Here is a 22023-nt window from a genome sequence, read left to right as displayed (position 1 = left end):
GCAATCAACGTGATATCTCATATCAACAAGAGAAAAAACAAGAACGATATGATCCTCTCAATAGATGCAGAGAAAGCATTTGACAAAATACAGCATCCATTCCTGATCAAAACTCTTGAGAGTGTAGGAATAGAGGGAACATTCCTCAGCATCTTAAAAGCCATCTACAAAAAGCCCACAGCAAATATCATTCTCAATGGGGAAGCACGGGGAGCCTTTCCCCTAAGATCAGGAACAAGACAGGGATGTCCGCTCTCACCACTGCTATTCAACATAGTACTAGAAGTCCTAGCCTCAGCAATCACGCAAAAAAAAAAAAAAAAAAAAAAAGAAACAAAAGGCATTCAAATTAGCAAAGAAGAAGTCAAACTCTCCCTCTGTCCAGATACATGATACTGTCCAGAGAAAACCCAAAAGACTACACCCCAAGATTGCTAGAACTCATATAGCAATTCGGCAGTGTGGCAGGATACAAAATCAATGCCCAGAAATCAGTCGCATTTCTCTACACTAACAATGAGACTGAAGAAAGAGAAATTAAGGAGTCAATTCCATTTATAATTGTACCCAAAGCATAAGGTACCTAGGAATAAACCTGACCAAAGAGGTAAAGGATCTATACTCTAAAAACTACAGAACACTTCTGAAAGAAATTTAGGAAGAAACAAAAAGATGGAAAAATATTCCATGCTCATGGATTGCAAGAATTAACATTGTGAAAATGTCAATGCTACCCAGGGCAATTTACACGTTTAGTGCGATCCCTATCAAAATACCATGGACTTTCTTCAGAGAGTTAGAACAAATTATTTTTTAAGATTTGTATGGAATCAGAAAAGACCCCGAATAGCCAGGGGAATTTTAAAAAAGAAAACCATAGCTGGGGGCATCACAATGCCAGATTTCAGGTTGTACTACAAAGCTGTGGTCATCAAGACAGTGTGGTCCTGGCACAAAAAGAGACACTTAGATCAATGGAACAGAATATAGAATGCAGAAGTGGACAGTCAACATTATGGTCATGTAATATTCGACAAAGCAGGAAAGACTCTGCATTGTAAAAAAGACAGTCTCTTCAATAAGTGGTGCTGGGAAAATTGGACATCCACATGCAGAAGAATTAAACTGGAGCATTCTGTTACACCATACAGAAGGATAAACTCAAAATGGATGAAAGATCTAAATGAGAAACAAGAATCCATTCAAAATCCTAGAGCAGAACCCAGGCAACATCCTTTTTGAATTTGGCCACAGCAACTTCTTGCAAGATACATTCAACAAGGCAAGGGAAACAAAACAAAACTTAATTATGGGACTTCATCAAGATAAACAGATTCGGTAGAGCAAAGGTAACAGTGAAGAATACTAAAAGACAACCTACAGAATGGGAGAAGATATTTTCAAATGACCTATCAGATAAAGGGCTAGCATCAAAGATCTATAAAGAACTTATTAAACTCAACACCCAAGAAACAAAAAAAATTCAATCTTGAAATGGGCAAAAGACATGAACAGAAATTTCAGAGGAAAACATAGACATGGTCCACACGCACATGAGAAAATGCTCCGCATCACTGGCCATCGGGGAAATACAAATCAAAACCACCATTAGATACCACCATACACCCGTTAGAATGATGAAAATTAAGAAGACAGGAAACCACAAATGCTGGAGAGGATGTGGAGAAAGGGGAACCCTCTAGCACTGTTGGTGGGAATGTGACCTGGTGCAGCCACTCTGGAAAACTGTGTCGAGGTTCCTCTAAGAGTTCAAAGTAGATATGCCCTCTGACCCAGCAATTGCATTGCTGGCGATTTACCCCATAGATAATCAGTGAAACAGCTGAAAAGCTCTACCCCAATGTTTAGAGCAGCAATGTCCACAATAGCCAAACTGTAAGGAGCCTCGGTGTCCATCGAAAGATGCATGGATAAAGAAGATGTGGTGTATGTCTAAAATGGAATATTACTCAGCCATTAGAAATGGCAAGTACCCACCTTGATGTGGATGGAACTGGAAGGTATTATGCTAAGTGAAATAAGTCAATTGGAGAAGTGCAAACATTATATGTTCTTAATTCATTTGGGAAATATAAACATTAGTGAAAGTAAACAAAGCAAAAGGAGAGAAAATGAGTGAAAATATCAGTGAGGGTGACAAAACCTGAGAGAACTTAACTCCGGGAAACGAACAAGGGATGGTGGAAAAGGAGGTGGGCGATGGATTCGTGTGACTGGGTGATGGGCACGGAGGGCCTCAGGTGGCAGGATGTACACTGGGTGTTATTCTGTATGTTGGCAAATTGAACTCAAATTTAAAAAATAAAAAGATATATTTATTTCAGAGAGAGAGCCTGTGTGGAGTGAATGGGCAGAGGTAGAGAGAATCTCAGTAAGACTCCCTCCTAACCATGGAGCCCCAAATGTGGCTTGCTTTGATGACCCTGAGAACATGACCTGCGCCAAAATCAAGAGTCCGATGCTTAACCGATTGAGCCACCCCGGCACCCCTCCATGTTTAATTTTTTTGAAGAACCTCTATACTGTTTTCTAGTCTGTAGTAGTTGGAATTCCTACTAACAGTGCATTCTTTTTCTCACATCCTCACCAACACTTGTGGCTCCTTGTGGTTTGGATTTTAGCCATTCTTGCAGGTGTGAGGTGATACATCATTGTGGTTTGATTTGCATTTCCCTGATGATTAGTGATGTTGAACATCTTTTCATGTGTCTTTTGTCCATCTGTTTCTTTTATGTATTCTTTGGAAAAATGTTTTGTCATGTTTTCTGCCCATTTTTTTTTATTGTTTCTGAAGTTTTTGGTGTTTAGTTGCATAAGTTCTTTATATATTCTGGATAAAAACTCTTTATTGGCTATATTTTTTGCGAATATCTTCTTCTCAGTTGATTTTTGGTTGTATTTTCTGTTTGCTTTGCCGGGCAAAAGCATTTTCTTTTGATGAAGTCCCAATAGCTTAATTTTGCTTTTATTTCCCTTGCCTCAGAAGATACATCTAAAAAATGCTACTAGCACTGACATGAGAGTAATTAATTACTGCCTTGCTGTCCTCTAGGGTTTTATGATTTCAGGCCTCACATTTAGGACTGTGATCCATTTTGATTTTATTTTTTTGTATAGTATAAGAAAGTGGTCCAGTTTCCTTTTTTGCCTGTTGCTAGCCATTTTTACGACACCATTTTTTCAAGGCACTGTCTTTTTCCAGCTACATATTCTTGCTTTTTATCATAGATTAATAGGTGATATAATTGTGGGTTGATTTCTGGGCTCTGTTCTTTTTATTTCTGTGTCTAATTTTGTACAACTATCATACCGTTTTCATTACTAAATTAGTGTACTATATCTTCAAATCTGGGATTTTGTTGTTTTTGTTCTTTGATTTCAATGTCATATTTGCTATTCCGGACCTTTTGTCTTTGCATAAAAATTCTAAGATTATCTGTTCTAAATCTGTGAAAAATGCTTTTGGTATTTTGATAGGGATTGCGGAAATCTGCAGATTGCTTTGATAGTATGGATATTTTTTCAATATTTCTTCTCCCAATACATGAGAATGGAATATCTTTCCATTTGTTTTAATCATTTTCCATTTTTTTTTAATTTTTTTTTAAATGTTTTTATTTATTTATGATAGTCACAGAGAGAGAGAGAGGCAGAGACACAGGCGGAGAGAGAAGCAGGCTCCATGCAACGGGAGCCTGATGTGGGACTCGATCCCGGGTCTCCAGGATCGCGCCCTGGGCCAAAGGCAGGCGCCAAACCACTGCGCCACCCAGGGATCCCCCCATTTTCCATTTCTATCATCAATCCATTTTCAGAGTATAAGTCCTTCACCTCATTTGTTTATTCCTAGTTATTTTATTCTTTTTGATGTAGTTTTAAATATAATTTTTGTACTAGTTTATATTTCTGCTACTTCATTATTGTGTAGAAATGAAAAGTTTCTATATCTTGGTTTTGTATCTTGTGACCTTATGAATTCATTTATTCATTGAAGTAGTTTTTGATGGAGTAATTAGGGCTTGTATATAGAGTATCATGTCATCAGCAAATAGTAAAAGATTTACTTCTTCCTTACCCATTTATATTCCATTATTTATTTTTCTTGTCTGATTGTTCTGCCTAGGACTTCCAGTACTCTGTTCAATAAAAGTGTTAAAAGTGGACATTCTAGTCTTGCTAATGACTTAGGGGGGAAAGTTATCAGTTTTTCATCATTGAGTGTGATGTTAGTTGCGAGTTTTTCATATATGGCCTTTATTATGTTGAGGAATATTACCTCCACATCTATTTTGCTGAGGATTTTTATAATAAATGTATGTTCTATTTTGTCAAATTCTTTTTCAGCATATATTGAAATGATCATAGCGTTTTCACTCTTTCTCATTGATTTAATGTACCCCATTGACTGACATGTGAATATTGCACCTAAGTTCCAACTCACAAATAAATCCCTCTTGACAATGGCGAAATATTTAATGTATTGTTGGACTTGGATTGCTAGTATTTAGTTGAGGATTTTTGCATCTATGTTCACCAAAGAAATTGTACTGAAGTTCTCTCACTCTGGTGCCTTTATGTAATTTTGGTATCAGGAAAATACCGGCTTCATAGAATTAAGCTGAAAGTTTTCCTCCTCCATTTCCTCCTCCTCTTCCTCCTTGTCCTCCTCCTCCTCCGATTTTCGAATAGTTTGAGAGTTTGAGAAGAATAGGTGTTAACTCTTTTTAAATGCTTGGTAGAATCCACCTGTGAAGAAACCTGTTTTTGGACATTTTGTTACTTGGGAGGCTTTTCATTACTGATTCAACTTCTTTTTTAAAATTATTTTTATTTTTTATTATTTTTTTAAAGATAAACTTATTTTTTATTGGTGTTCAATTTGCCAACATACAGAATAACACACAGTGCTCATACCGTCAAGTGCCCCCCTCAGTGCCCGCCACCCAGTCACCCCCACCCCCCGCCCTCCTCCCCTTCCACCACCCCTAGTTCATTTCCCAGAGTTAGGAGTCTTTATGTTGTCTCCCTTTCTGATATTTCCTACCCATTTCTTCTCCCTTCCCTTCTATTCCCTTTCAGTATTATTTATATTCCCCAAATGAATGAGAACCTATAATGTTTGTCCTTCTCCGATTGACTTATTTCACTCAGCATATAATACCCTCCAGTTCCATCCACTTTGAAGCAAATGGTGGGTATTTGTCAAAAAGGGTGTTGCCTGTGTTCTCCTCTAGGAGTTTGATGGAATCTTGTCTCACATTTAGATCTTTCATCCATTTTGAGTTTACCTTTGTGTATGGTGCAAAACAGTGGTCTACTTTCATTCTTCTGCATGTGGATGTCCAATTTTCCCAGCACCATTTATTGAAGAGACTGTCTTTCTTCCAGTGTATACTCTTTCCTCCTTTATCGAATATTAGTTGACCATCAAGTTGAGGGACCACTTCTGGATTCTCTATTCTGTTCCATTGATCTATGTGTCTGTTTTTCTGCCATGACCACACTGTCTTGTGATTAGCTTTGTAGTACACCTTGAAATCTGGCATGTGATGCCCCTTGCTTTGGTTTTCTTTTTCAAAATTCCCCTGGTTATTCAGGGTCTTTTGTGATTCCATACAAATGTTAAGATGATTTGTTCCAACTCTGAAGAATGTCCAAGGCATTTTCATAGGGATTGCATTAAATGTGTAAATTGCCCTGGATAACATTAACATTTTCACAATATTAATTCTTCCAATCCATGAGCCTGGAATATTTTTGCATCTCTTTGTGTCTTCCTCAATTACTTTCAGAAGTTTTCTGTAGCTTTTAGGGTTTAGGTCCTTTACATATTTGGTTAGGTTTATTCCTAGGTATCTTATCCTTTTTGGGTGCAATTATAAATGGGACTGACTCCTTAATTTCTCTTTCTTCAGTCTCATTGTAAGTGTATAGAAATGCCACTGATTTCTGGGCATTGATTTTGTATCCTGCCACATTGCTGAAATGTTCTATGTGTTCTAGCCATGTTGGAGTGGAGTCTTTTGGGGTTTCTATATACAATATCATGTCATCTGCAAAGAAGAAGAGGTTGACTTCTTTGTAAATTTGAAAGCCTTTTCTTTCTTTTTGTTGTCCAATTGCTGAGACTAGAACTTCTAGTACTATGTTGAATAGCAGTGGTGAGAATGGACATCCCTGTCATGTTCCTGATCTTAGGCGAAAGGCTTCTAGTTTTTCACCGTTGAGAAATATGTTTCCTGTCGGCTTTTCGTAGATGGCTTTTAAGATGCTGAGGAATGTTCCCTCTATCCCTACACTATGAAGTGTTTTGATCAGGAATGGATGCTGTATTTTGTCAAATGCTTTCTCTGCATCTGTTGAGAGTATTATATGGCTCATGTTTTTTCTCTTATTGATGTGATCTATCACATTGATTGCTTTACAAGTGTTGAATCAGCCTTGAATCCTGGTTTAAATCACACTTGGTCATCGTAAATAATCTTCTTAATGTAGTTTTGGATCCTTTTGGCTATTACCTTGTTGAGAATTTTTGCATTAGTGTGCATCAGGGATATTGGTCTATAATCTCCTTTTTGTGGAGGGTATTTGTCTGGTTTTGGAATCAAGGTGAGGCTGACCTCATAGAATGAGTCTGGAAGTATTCCATCCCTTTCTATCTTTTGGAACAACATTAGTAGAATAGGTATGGTTTCTTCTTTAAACGTTTGGTGGAGATCCCTTAGGAAGCCATCTGGCCCTGGACGTTTGTGTCTTGGGACATTTTTGAGGACTGTTTCAATTTCCTCTCCAATTATTGGCCTGTTCAGGCTATCCATTTCTTCCTGTTCCCATTTTGGAAATATGTATGTTTCCAGAAATGCATCCATTTTTCCTAGATTGCCTATTTTGTTGGCATATATCTGCTCGTAATATGTTTTTCAAATCGTTTGTGGGCAGCCAGTTGGCGCAGAGGTTTACCGCCACCAGCACCCCAGGGCATGATCCTGGAGACCCTGGATCGAGTCCCACGTCAGGCTGTCTGCATGGGGCCAGCTTCTCGCTCTGCCTGTGTCTTTGCCTCTCTCTGTCTCCATGAATAAATAAATAAAATCTTTAAAAGAAATCGTTTGTATTTCCTTGGCATTGGTTTTGATCTCTCCTCTTTCATTCATAACTATTAATTTGAGTATTTTTTCTTTTGAATAAGGCTGGCTAATTGGTTTTCTCTCTTATATAATTCTTCAAAGAACCAACTTCTCGTTTTGCTGGTCTGTTCTTCTGCTCTGTATTTCTTTTAATTCTGCTGGAATTTTTATTATCTCTCTTTTTCTGCTTAGTGTAGGTTTTACAAAAAAAATGATTTTATTTATTTATTCATGGGAGACACAAAGAGATATAGAGATTGAGAGACAGAGAGAGAGAGAGAGAGAGAGAGAGATACAGAAGCAGCGGGAATAGCAGGCTCCATGCATAGAGCCTGATGCGGGACTTGATCATGGATCTCCAGAATCACGCACTTCCTAGGCTTCAGGTGGTGCTAAACGAATGAGCTACCCAGGCTGCCCCTGGTGTAGGTTTTATTTGCTGTTCCTCAATTCTTTTAGGTGCAAGTTCAGCTCCTGTATTTGAGTTTTTCTCCAGTTTTGGACGGAGGCTTGTATTGTGACGTATTTTTCGCTTAGGATCTCTCCCGCTGAATCCCAAAGCTTTTGTTTTTTTTTTTTTAATTTTTTATTTATTTATGATAGGCACACAGTGAGAGAGAGAGAGAGGCAGAGGGAGAAGCAGGCTCCATGCACCGGGAGCCCGATGTGGGACTCGATCCCGGGTCTCCAGGATCGCGCCCTGGGCCAAAGGCAGGCACCAAACCGCTGCGCCACCCAGGGATCCCCCAAAGCTTTTGAACAGTTGTATCATCATTTACATTATTTTCCATGAATCTGTTTAATTCTTCTCTAATTTCCTCATTGACCCATTCATCTATTAGTAGGTCTATTAGTAGGATGCTCTTAACCTCCATCGGTGTGAATTTCTTCCAAATTTATTCCTGTGATTAAGTTCTAGTTTCAAAATATTGTGTTCTGAAAATATGATGGGGACAATCTCAGTGATTTTGTATCTCTTGAGACCTGATTTGTGACCCAGTGTGTGGTCTATTCTGGAGAAAGTTTCATTTATTCTTGTGAAGAATGTGTATTCCGTTGCATTTGGATGGATATATCTGTGAAATCCATCTGGTCAAGTTTATCATTTAAGGCCCTTATTTCCTTGGTGATGTGCTTAGAAGTTCTGTCATTTGCAAAAAGTGTGATGTTGAAGTCTACTGCTATTACTATATTTAGTATTTAAATATCTCTTTACTTGATGGCATGAGCACTGGGTGTTATGCTATGTGTTGGCAAATTGAACTCCAATAAAAAATATATACATATGAGATTTAAAGAGAGAAGAGGTGAAACGCTACAGTGAGAAGAGTTCATGCTTCTATCAAGGTAGGAAGACGGGGAAAAAGAAATAAAGAAACAAAAGGCATCCAAGGGGGAGGGGCCCCGCGAGGAGCCGGGCTAAGGCCAGGGCGAGGGCCCCCAGGACAGGAGAGCCCCGTCCCGGGGAAGCAGGAGCTGTACCAATCTTCCCGGGCGGAGAGGCGCCTGCAGGGAGTTAGAGCAGGATCCCAGGAGGGTGGGGATGCCCCCAGGCTCCCTGGGACACTAACAGACACCTGCGGCGCCTGCAGGAGAGTGCACCGAGCTCCCTAAGGACTGCAGCGAGCACACATTGACCCGGGAGCAGATGGGAGGGGCTCTGGCGGGGCTCTGTGGAGGGGGGGGGGCTACATGGCTGGGAGTGTGAATCCAACAGCGCAGACCAGGAGCACAGGGCGCCGGGACACAGCCCAAGATCCGGCCTCCCCCGGGAAAGGCAGAGGCCGGGAAGGCATAGGACAGCAAGGACACTCCTGCACGGAGCTGAGCAGATCAGCGGCTCTGCCCTAGAGCCTCCAGGACCCTGCAGACAGAGAGCTCTGTAGTTACTGCAGGGGCTGAATCCAGGTCTCCAGAGCTGCCGCAGCCACTGGAGTTGTTCCTCCAAGGGCCTCACGGGGTAAACAAGCCCAACTGAGCTCTGCACCAGGCAGGGGGCAGAGCAGCTCCCCCAAGTGCTAACACCTGAAAATCAGCACAGCAGGCCCCACACCATAAGACCAGCTAGACGGACAAGTTCTAGGGGAAGTCAAGGGACTTAAAGTATACAGAATCAGAAGATACTCCCCCGTGTTTTTCCTTCTTTTTCTTTTTGATTTCTGATTGCTTCCCCCACCCTTTTCTTCACCTTTCCTTCTTTTTCTCTTTTTCTTCTCTTTTTTCCTTTTTTTCTTCCTTTCTTTTTTCTTTTTCACTTTTCTTTCCTTCTCTCTCTCTCTTTTCCTCCTTTTCCCAATACAACTTGTTTTTGGCCATTCTGCACTGAGCAAAATGAGTAGAAGGAAAACCTCATCTGAAAAGAAAGAATCAGAAACAGTCCTCTCTCCCACAGAGTTACAAAATCTGGATTACAATTCAATGTCAGAAAGCCAATTCAGAAGCACTATTATACAGCTACTGGTGGCTCTAGAAAAAAGCATAAAGGACTCAAGAGACTTCATGACTGCTGAATTTAGATCCCATCAGGGATAAATTAAAAATCAATTGAATGAGATGCAATCCAAACTAGAAGTCCGAAAGACGAGGGTTAACGAGGTGGAAGAACGAGTGACTTACATAGAAGAAAAGTTGATGGCAAAGAGGGAAACTGAGGAAAAAAGAGACAGGCAATTAAAAGACCATGAAGACAGAGTAAGGGAAATAAACGACAGCCTAAGGAAGAAAAACCTACGTTTAATTGGGGTTCCCGAGGACGCCGAAAGGGACAGAGGGCCAGAATATGTATTTGAACAAATCCTAGCTGAAAAGTTCCCTAATATGGGAAGGAAAACAGGCATTCAGATCCAGGAAATAGAGAGATCCCCCCCTAAAATCAATAAAAACCGTTCAACACCTCGACATTTTATAGTGAAGCTTGCACATTCCAAAGATGAAGAGAAGATCTTTAAAGCAGCAAGAGACAAGAAATCCCGGACTTTTATGGGGAGGAAAATTAGGGAAACAGCAGACCACCCCCCAGAGAACTGGCAGGCCAGAAACGGCTGGCAGGATATATTCAGGGTCCTAAATGAGAAGAACATGCAACCAAAAATACTTTATCCAACAAGGCTCTCATTCAAAATGGAAGGAGAGATAAAGAGCTTCCAAGACAGGCAGGAACTGAAAGAATATGTGACCTCCAAACCAGCTCTGCAAGAAATTTTAAGGGGGACTCTTAAAATTCCCCTTTAAGAAGAAGTTCAGGAGAACAATCCACAAAAACAAGGACTGAATAGATATCATGATGACACTAAACTCATATCTGTCAATAGTAACTCTGAACGTGAACGGGCTTAATGATGCCATCAAAAGGCGCAGGGTTTGAGACCGGATAAAAAAGCAGGACCCATCTATTTGCTGTCTACAAGAGACACATTTTAGACAGAAGGACACCTACAACCTGAAAATGAAAGGTTGGAGAACCATGTACCATTCAAATGGTCCTCCAAAGAAAGCAGGGGTAGCCATCCTTATATCAGATAAACTAAAATTTACCCCGAAGACTGTAGTGAGAGATGAAGAGCGACAGTATCTCATACTTCAAGGATCTATCCAACAAGAGGACTTAACAATCCTCAATATGTATGCCCCGAATGTGCGAGCTGCAAATATTTAATTTTTTTTAATTTTTATTTATTTATGATAGTCACACACACACACACACACACAGAGAGAGAGAGAGAGAGAGAGAGAGAGAGAGAGGCAGAGACACAGGCAGAGGGAGAAGCAGGCTCCATGCACCGGGAGCCTGACGTGGGATTCGATCCCAGGTCTCCAGGATCGCGCCCTGGGCCAAAGGCAGGCGCCAAACCGCTGCGCCACCCAGGGGTCCGGAGCTGCAAATATTCAAACCAATTAATAACCAAAGTTAAGACATACTTAGATAATAATACACTTATATTGGTGACTTCAATCTAGCTCTTTCTACCCTCCATAGGTCTTCTAAGCACAACATCTCCAAAGAAACGAGACCTTTAAATGATACACTGGACCAGATGGATTTCACAGATATCTACAGAACTTTACATCCAAACACAACTGAATACACATTCTACTCAAGTGCACCTGGAACTTACTCCAGAATAGACCACATACTGGGTCACAAATCGGGTCTGAACCAATACCAAAAGATTGGGATCGTCCCCTGCATATTCTCAGACCATAATGCCTTGAAATTAGAACTAAATCACCACAAGAAGTTTGGAAGGACCTCAAACACGTGGAGGTTAAGGACCATCCTGCTAAAAGATGAAAAGGTCAACCAGGAAATTAAGGAAGAATTAAAAAGATTCATGGAAACTATTGAGAATGAAGATACTACCGTTCAAAATCTTTGGGATGCAGCAAAAGCAGTCCTCAAGGGGAAATACATCGCAATACAAGCATCCATTCAAAAACTGGAAAGAACTCAAATAGAAAAGCTCACCTTACACATAAAGGAACTAGAGAAAAAGCAACAAATGGACCCCACCCCCAGCAGAAAAAGACAGTTAATTAAAATTGGAGCAGAACTAAATGAAATCGAGACCAAAAGAACTGTGGAACAGATCAACAGAACCAGGAGTTGGTTCACTGAAAGAATTAATAAGATAGATAAACCATTAGCCAACCTTATTAAAAAGAAAAGAGAGAAGACTCAAATAAATAAAATCATGAATGAGAAAGGAGAGATCACTACCAACACCAAAGAAATACAAACGATTTTAAAAACATATTATGAACAGCTATACGCCAATAAATTAGGAAATCTAGAAGAAATGGATGCATTCCTGGAAAGCCACAAACTACCAAAACTGGAACAGGAGGAAAAAGAAAACCTGAACAGGCCAATAACCAGAGAGGAAATTGAAGCAGTCATCAAAAACTTGCCAAGACACAAGAGTCCAGGGCCAGATGGCTTCCCAGGGGGAATTCTATCAAACGTTTAAAGAAGAAATCATACCTATTCTACTAAAGCTGTTTGGAAAGATAGAAAGAGATGGAGTACTTCCAAATTCATTCGATGAGGCCAGCATCACCTTAATTCCGAAACCAGACAAAGACCCCACCAAAAAGGAGAACTACAGACCAATATCCCTGATGAACATGGATGCAAAAATTCTCAACAAGATACTAGCCAATAGGATCCAACAACACATTAAGAAAATTATTCACCATGGCCAAATAGGATTTATTCCCGGGACACAAGGCTGGTTCCACACTCGTAAAACAATCAATGTGATTCATCATATCAGCAAGAGAAAAACCAAGAACCAGATGATCCTCTCATTAGATGCAGAGAAAGCATTTGACAAAATACAGCATCCATTCCTGATCAAAACTCTTCAGAGTGTAGGGATAGAGGGAACATTCCTCGACATCTTAAAAGCCATCTACGAAAAGCCCAAAGCAAATATCATTCTCAATGGGGAAGCACGGGGAGCCTTTCCCGTAAGATCAGGAACAAGACAGGGATGTCCTTCTCACCACTGGTATTCAACATAGTACTAGAAGTCGTAGCCTCAGCAATCAGACACCAAAAAGACATTAAAGGCATTCAAATTGGCAAAGAAGAAGTCAAACTCTCCCTCTTCGCCGATGACATGATACTCTACATAGAAAACCCAAAAGCCTCCACCCCAAGATTGCTAGAACTCATAGAGCAATTTGGTAGCGTGGCAGGATACAAAATCAATGCCCAGAAATCAATGGCATTTCTATACACCAACAATGAGACTGAAGAAAGAGCAATGAAGGAGTCAATCTGATTTACAATTGCACGCAAAATCATAATATACCTCGCAATAAACCTAACCAAAGAGGTGAAGGATCTATACCCTAAAAACTATAGAACACTTCTGAAAGAAATTGAGGAAGACACAAAGAGATGGAAAAATATTCCATGCTCATGGAATGGCAGAATTAATATTGTAAAAATGTCAATGTTACCCAGGGCAATTTACACGTTTAATGCAATCCCTATCAAAATACCATGGAGTTTCTTAAGAGAGTTAGAACAAATCATTTTAAGATTTGTGTGGAATCAGAAAAGACTCCAAATAGCCAGGGGAATTTTAAAAAAGAAACCCATAGCGGGGGGCATCACAATACCAGATTTCAGGTTGTATTACAAAGCTGTGGTCATCAAGACAGTGTGGTACTGGCACAAAAACAGACACATAGATCAATGGAACAGAATAGAGAACCCAGAAGTGGACCCTGAACTGTATGGTCAACTAATATTCGATAAAGGAGGAAAGACTATCCATTGGAAGAAAGACAGTCTCTTCAATAAATGGTGCTGGGAAAATTGGACATCCACATGCAGAAGAATGAAACTGGACCACTCTCTTTCACCATACACAAAGATAAACTCAAAATGGATGAGAGATCTAAATGTGAGACAAGATTCCATCAAAATCCTAGAGGAGAACACAGGCAACACCCTTTTTGAACTTGGCCACAGTAACTTCTTGCAAGATACATCCACGAAGGCAAAAGAAACAAAAGCAAAAATGAACTATTGGGACTTCATCAAGATAAGAAGCTTTTGCACAGCAAAGGATACAGTCAACAAAACTAAAAGACAACCTAGAGAATGGGAGAAGATATGCAAATGACGTATCAGATAAAGGGCTAGTTTCCAAAATCTATAATGAACTTATTAAACTCAACACCAAAGAAACAAACAATCCAATCATGCAATGTGCAAAAGACATGAACAGAAATCTCACAGAGGAAGACATCGACATGGCCAACATGCACATGAGAAAATGCTCTGCATCACTTGCCATCAGGGAAATACAAATCAAAAGCACAATGAGATACCACCTCACACCAGTGAGAATGGGGAAAATTAACAAGGCAGGAAACAACAAATGTTGGAGAGGATGCGGAGAAAAGGGAACCCTCTTACACTGTTGGTGGGAATGTGAACTGATGCAGTCACTCTGGAAAACTGTGTGGAGGTTCCTCAAGTAGTTAAAAATAGACCTGCCCTGTGACCCAGCAATTGCACTGTTGGGGATTTACCCCAAAGATACAGATGCAATGTAACGCCAGGATACCTGCACCCTGATGTTTATAGCAGCAATGTCCACAATAGGCAACGTGTGGAAGGAGCCTCGGTGTCCATTGAAAGATGAATGGATAAAGAAGATGTGATTTATGTATACAATGGAATATTACTCAGCCATTAGAAATTACAAATACTCACCATTTGCTTCGAGGTGGATGGAACTGGAGGATATTATGCTGAGTGAAATAAGTCAATCAGAGAAGGACAAACATTATATGTCCTCATTCATTTGGGGAATATACGTAAGAGTGAAAGGGAATATAAAGGAAGGGAGACGAAATGTGTGGGGGAAAAAGCAGGAAGGGAGACAGAACATAAAGACTCCTAACTCTGGGAAACAAACTAGGGGTGGTGGAACGGAGGAGGGCGGGGGGTGGGGGTGAGTGGGTGACAGGCACTGAGCGGGACACTTGACGGCATGAGCACTGGGTGTCATTCTGAATGTTGGTAAATTGAACACCAATAAAAAATTAATTTATTAAAAAAATATAAATAAATAAATACATAAATAATAAATATCTCTACTTTGCTTATTAATTGATTGTTATACTTGGAAACTCCCATATTAGGGGCATAGGTATTTGTGATTGATAGGTCTTCTTGCTGGATCGATCTTTTAAGTATGATATAATGTCCTTCTTCATCTCTTACGGCAGTCTTTGGATAAACTTTAATTCATCTGATGTGAGGATTGCTATCCTAGTTTTCATTTGAGGACCTTTTGTTTTTTTTTTAAATTTTTATAATAAATTTATTTTTTATTGGTGTTCAATTGCCAACATACAGAATAACACCAAGTGCTCATCCCAAGTGCCCCCTTCAGTGCCCGCCACCCAGTCACCCCGCCCCCCACCCTCCTCCCCTTCCACCACCCCTAGTTCGTTTTCCAGAGTTAGGAGTCTTTATGTTCTGTCTCCCTTTCTGATATTTCTTACCCATTTCTTCTCCCTTCATTTCTATTCCCTTCCTCTGTGAGATATTTTTTTCTTTCTTTTTATTTTATTTTTTTCTGTGAGATTTCTATTCATGTCTTTTGCCCATTTCATGATTGGATTGTTTCTTTGCTGTTGAATTTAATAAGTTCTTTATAGATCTTGGAAACTAGCCCTTTATCTGATACATCATTTGCAAATATCATCTCCCATTCTGTAGGTTGTCTTTGAGTTTTGTTGATGGTGTCTTTTGCTTTTCAAAAGCTTCTTATCTTGATGAAGTCCCAATAGTTCATTTTTGCTTTTGTTTCCCCTGCCTTCATACATGTATCTTGCAAGAAGTTGCTGTGGCAAAGTTCAAAAAGGGTGTTGCCTGTGTTCTCCTCTAGGATTTTGATGGAATCTTGTCTCACATTGGATCTTTCATCCATTTTGAGTTTACCTTTGTGTATGGTGCAAAACAGTGGTCTACTTATATTCTTCTGCATGTGGATGTCCAATTTTCCCAGCACCATTTATTGAAGAGAGTGTCTTTTTTCTAGTGGATAGTCTTTCCTCCTTTGTCAAATATTAGTTGACCATAAAGTTGAGGGTCCACTTCTGGATTCTCTATTCTGTTCCACTGATCTATGTGTCTGTTTTTGTTCCAGGACCATACTCTCTTGATGGCCACAGCTTTGTAGTACAACCTGAAATCTGGCATTGAGATGTCCCCAGCTATGGTGTTCTTTTTTAAGATAGAAAGAAGAAGGTGAAATTGGACATCCCTGTCTTGTTCCTGATCTTTGGGGAAAGGCTCCCAGTGTTTCCCCATTAGAATGATACTTGCTGTGGGCTTTTCATGGGCAAATATCATTCTCAATGGGGAAAACTGAGAGCCTTTGCCCTAAGATCAAAAACACAACAGGAATGTAATGTCCACTCTCGGTTTTGCTTCTCAACATAGTACTAAAAATACTAGCCTCAGTAATCAGGCAACAAAAAGGAATAAAAGGCTTTCAAATTTACAAAGAAGAAGTCAGACTCTCTCTCTTTGCAGATGACATGATACTGTATTTATAAAGCCCAAAAGGCTCTACCCCAAGATTGCTAGAACTCATGCAGCAATTCAGCAGTGTGGCAGGATACAAAATCAATGCCCAGAAGTCAGTGTCATTTCTATACACTAAGAATGAGACTGAAGGAAAAGAAATAAAAAGTCAATCCCATTTACAATTGCACCGAAAACCATAAGATACCTAGGAATAAAGCTTACCAAAGAGGGAAAGGATCTATACCCTAGAAACTACAGACCCTTCTGAAAGAAATGGAGGAAGACACAAAGATATGAAAAAATATTCCATGCTCATGGATTGGAAGAATTAATATTATGAAAATATTTGTGCTACCCAGCGCAATTTACACGTTTAATGCAATCCCTATCAAAATACCATGGACTTTCTTCACAGAGTTGGAACAAATAATCTTAAGATTTGTGTGCAATCAGAAACGACCCCCAAATAGCCAGGGGATTATCAAAAAGAAAACCAAAGCCGGGGGCATCACAATTCTGGATTGCAAGCTGTACTACAAAGCTGTGATCACAGGACATTGTGGTACTTGCAGAAAAACAGACAAATAGATCAATGGATCAGAAGAGAGAACCCAGAAATAGGCCCTCAACTCTACGTTCAACTAATATCCGGCAAAACAGGAAAGAATATCCACTGGATAAAAGGCCAGTCTCTTCAATAGATGGTGCTAGGAAATTTGGACATCCACATCCAGAAGAATGAAACTATTCACTTACACTAGACACAAAAATAAATTAGAAATAGATGAAAGATCTAAATGTTAGACAAGAGTCCATCAAAATCCTAGAGGAGAACATAGGTAACACCCTTTTTGAACTTGGCTACAGCAACTTCTTGCAAGTTACATCTATCAAGTGAAAGGAAACAAATGCAGAAATGAAGAATTGGGACTTAATCAGGATAGAAAGCTTCTGCAGAGCCAAAGAAACAGTCAAGAATCCTAAAAGACAATGAGCAGAATGGTAGAAGATATTTGCAAATGGCATATCAGATAAAGTACTAGTATCCAAGATCTATAAAAAACTTATTAAACTGAATACCCAAGTACCAAACCAACCAATCATGAAATGGGCAGAGGATATGAACTGAAAGTTCACCAAAGAAGACATAGACATATGCAACAATCACATGAGAAAATGCTCTGCATCACTTGCCATCAGGGAAATACAAATTAAAACCTCAATGAGATATCACCTCATACCTTTTTGCCCAATGGCAAAAAAAATTAAGAAGACAAGAAACAACAAATGTTGGAGAGGTTGTGGAGAAAGAGGAACATTCCTTTAATGTTGGAGGTAATGCAAACTAGTACAGCCCGTCTCAAAAACAGTGTAGAGGTTCATCAAAGAACATACAAACATAGACCTACCCTAGGACCTAGCAATTGTACTACTGGGTATTTACCCCAAAGATACAAATGTAGTGAAACTCCAGGACACCTGCATCCCAATGTTTATAGCAGCAATGTTCACAATAGCCAAACTGGATGCAGCCTCGATATCCTTCGACAGATGAATGGATAAAGAAGATGTGGTATATATATATATTACACACACAACGAATATTACTCAGCCATTAGCACGGACGAATTCCTACCTTTTACTTCAACATGGATAGAACTGGAGGGTATTATGCTCAGTGAAGTAAGGGAATCAAAGAAGGACAATCATCATATGGTTTCACTCTTACAGGGAATATAAAAAACAGTGAAACGGATTATAGGGGAAAGCACAGAAAATGAGTGGGAAAAATCAGAGAGGGTGGCAAAGCATGAGAGACTCCTAACTCTGGGAATCAAACATGGGAGAGTGGAAGGGGAGTTGGGTGGTGGGATGGGGTAACTGGGTGATGGACACTGAGGGGAGCACTTGATGGGATGCACACTGGGTGTTATACCATATGTTGATGAATCAAATTTCAATTAAAAAATAAAATAAAATAATTTTAAAAAGAAGCGAATTGCATATACATTTGAAGATGAATCGGGAAATCCATTTCTAATAAAATCAGGAGCAAGACCAGACCATCACCTATTCCTACTACTATCCAACATTGTTTTGAAAGTTCAAATCCTACCAAGAAAAGTACAATAAGTGTATAAAAAAACATCATAAAACTTAACTGAAGGATCCCTGGGTGGCGCAGCGGTTTGGCGCCTGCCTTTGGCCCAGGGCGCGATCCTGGAGACCTGGGATCGAATCCCACGTCAGGCTCCCGGTGCATGGAGCCTGCTTCTCCCTCTGCCTGTACCTCTGCCTCTCTATCTCTCTCTGTGTGACTATCATAAATAAATAAAAAATTTAAAATAAAAAAATTTAAAAAAAAAATAAATAAAAAAAATAAAACTTAACTGAGAGATATATAATAAGTGAAGAAACATAATTCATTCCTTGGGAGAAAACCAAGTTCTGCAAAAATGTCAGTTCTCCTTACATTAATTTACACATTTGGAGCAATTCCTCTGAAAATCCAGTGGGATGTTTTTGCACATTTGTTACAAAATTCCTCCGGAAGAAAAAAATGCAGTATGGCCCAGATTTAGCAGAAGTACTACTGAGAGGGGACTTCACTTACCAAATACTAAAATTAGTATCACAATAATCAAATAGTTCGTAACTGGGAAAACAAAAAAAGACAAATATATCACTAGAAGGAAACAGAAACACTGGAAACACACACACACACACACACATACACATACAGAGAATATATATATTCAATATAAATTGAATATGGGATTCCAAATCAGTAGAGAAGAGATAGGTTGTTTAAAAAATGACGTCAGGAAAGCTGGCTTTCCATTTGGGAAAAATATGAACTTCCCACATCTCTCAATACACAAAGACACAAATAATACACATAATGTAAAAAAATTTAAACATAAAAACCCAGTAAACTAAAATGCATTATAACTATTTATACAACTTGTAGTGCAAAGGGTTTAAAAAACAAAATGAAACAAAAACTAATCTAATACCCACATGCTCTAAAGGAGGAAATTAAAATTTAAAAACTGAGTGATATATTTCAACAAAGTAAACCATCAAATGATAAATTTGGATAAAAAGAGATGAAGCAAGCATGAAAGACAGAGAACTAATATAGTTAATATATGATGATCATTTTTTTCAATCGGAAAAAATGCCCTAACATGAAAATGCAGTCAATATAAACAGCTTATTCATAAGAGAAATATACATGGTCATCAAACATATCAAAAATTATTAACCTTGGAGTTCCGATGGCAGAGCAGTATCAGTAACTATACTTGCTTGTCCCTTGAGCACAGTCAGGTGAATATCAAATAATTCTGAACACTCAAGAAATCAATCTGAGGACTGAGAGAAGAAACTGCACATCTGAAGGAAGAAAAATAGCCACCTCATGGAAGGTAGGACCTGCAGAGAGTTGATATGGGGGAGAAAAGAACTGTGGATCTGCAGAAGGGAGGGAATCCTGATCATGGAGACAGAAGAGACAGAAAGAGAGACAAAGAGAGCAAGAGAGAGAAGTGCATAGGGGATTGCACAAGAAAAGCTCTTCACCCAAAACAATGACTGGAAAAGGTGAGGGCCTGAGTACTGCAAGTATTTATAAACAGCAGAGATCAAAGTCAGATGTTTTAAGAATTCTATGCCGTTGCTGTAGCTATGCCTGGCAGGCTTAGTAGTACTCTTGTAGGGAAGGAGGGCAGGTGCTCCAGAGTAAACATTGTGGTCTCAGGATCCTCTGGGTTGCATGGGGAGAAACAGTTCATTCTTGGAGTGCACTTGGGAGAGATGGCACAGCCTGTCTGAGGACAAAAGAGCTGGTGGGCAACAATGTGTTGCCTTGTTTATTAGCATAGGAACACAGACACCTGCTGAGGACAGCAATCTTGGTGCTGGCCTTTTGCTGTGCTTTACCATAAACTCTGAACTGCTGTGTGGTTGTGTGACTGCTTTTCCGGGACAAACTGGCATCAGCCACATTATGGCGAGACCTACCCCCAGAAGATCAATGTGGATACAGACCATGTAGGTTTCCTAAGATTTGAAGTTTTGAAATCCAGATGCACACTTGACATAAAATCCAGAACTGTGCCACCTGGCAGGCAGACAGTTTGGACACAGACAGAGTGAAGGCATGGATCTGAAGGAAGCAAAGCACACAAAGGGGAAACTGTTTGCTCTTTTGTGAGGGCTCTCCTGAAGAGTGGCAAGCAGGAACTCCCTGCTCTGAGGACTGCTCAGAGGATGAGACTGGGATGACGTCATTTTCTCTCCCTGCCCCGCAGCACTGACTGATTTCAGTGAGCAACACAGTGCCTCCAGTGGAGGCTGGAGCCCTTTACAACAAACCCCAGGACCTTGCGCCTGTCAGGTGAATCTTTACTAGGGCAAATACACCTGAGAATCAGCGCAGCAGGCCCCTCCTTCAGGGACCAACACAAACCCCTTGTATGCACCACGTTTACTGATTATAAATTGCTACTAAGCTTCAGCTCTAGGGGAAATAAGATCTAGATTCTTTTAACAAGCAGATCAAAGCACAAAAGGGACAAGGAGAAAATCTACAGAGCACTGACCTGAGGGAAGGAGCAACCAAAATACAACACCAGAGTATACACTCTGAAACACTTCCTGAATACTAGGTCCAAGACAGTTGAGGATCTCTTAACATAGCCATTACTCTTAGAAGCAGGAAAAATAACAGGCTTTCTACACACACACACACACACACACACACACACACACACCAGTGACCTAGAAAAATGAAAAGATGGAGGAATTTACCACAAAACAAAGAAGAAGTCATGGCCAGGGACTTAATAAAAACAGATGTAAGATTTCTGAACCGGAATATAAAACCACAATCATAAGGATACTAGCTGGGCCTGAAAAAAAAAAGGAAAAAACACTAGAGATTCCCTTACTGCAGAGATAAAAGCACTAAAAAGAAATCAGGCCAAAAGAAAAGATGCTATAACCAATATGCAAAACTGACTGGATGTAATGACAAGGATGGACAAAGTAAGAAGAATGAATCAGTGATATAGAAGATATTATGCACAGCAAAGGATACAGTCAACAAAACTAAAAGACAACCTACAGAATGGGAGAAGATATTTGCAAATGACGTATCAGATAAAGGGCTAGTTTCCAAAACCTATAAAGAACTTATTCAACTCAACAGCAAAGAAACAAACAATCCAATCATGAAATGGGCAAAAGACATGAACAGAAATCTCACAGAGGAAGACACAGACATGGCCAACACGCACATGAGAAAATGCTCAGCATCACTTGACATCAGGGAAATACAAATCAAAACCCCAATGAGATACCACCTCACACCAGTGAGAATGGGGAAAATTAACAAGGCAGGAAACAACAAATGTTGGAGAGGATGCAGAGAAAAGGGAACCCTCTTACACTGTTGGTGGGAATGTGAACTGGTGCAGCCACTCTGGAAAACTGTGTGGAGGTTCCTCAAAGAGTTAAAAATAGAACTGCCCTACAACCCAGCAATTGCACTGCTGGGGATTTACCCCAAAGATACAGATGGAATGAAATGCTGGCACACCTGCACCCCGATGTTTCTAGCAGCAATGTCCACAATAGCCAAACTGTGGAAGGAGCCTCTGTGTGATCGAAAGATGAATGGATAAAGAAGATGTGGTTTATGTATACAAAGGAATATTACTCAGCAATTAGAAATGACAAATACCCACCATTTGCTTCCACGTGGATGGAACTGGAGGGTATTATGCTGAGTGAAGTAAGTCAATCGGA

This window comes from Vulpes lagopus, chromosome X (assembly GCF_018345385.1).
Source record: "Vulpes lagopus strain Blue_001 chromosome X, ASM1834538v1, whole genome shotgun sequence".
In the NCBI taxonomy this organism is placed as follows: domain Eukaryota; kingdom Metazoa; phylum Chordata; class Mammalia; order Carnivora; family Canidae; genus Vulpes; species Vulpes lagopus.
Note: the sequence above shows the minus strand (reverse complement) of the source record.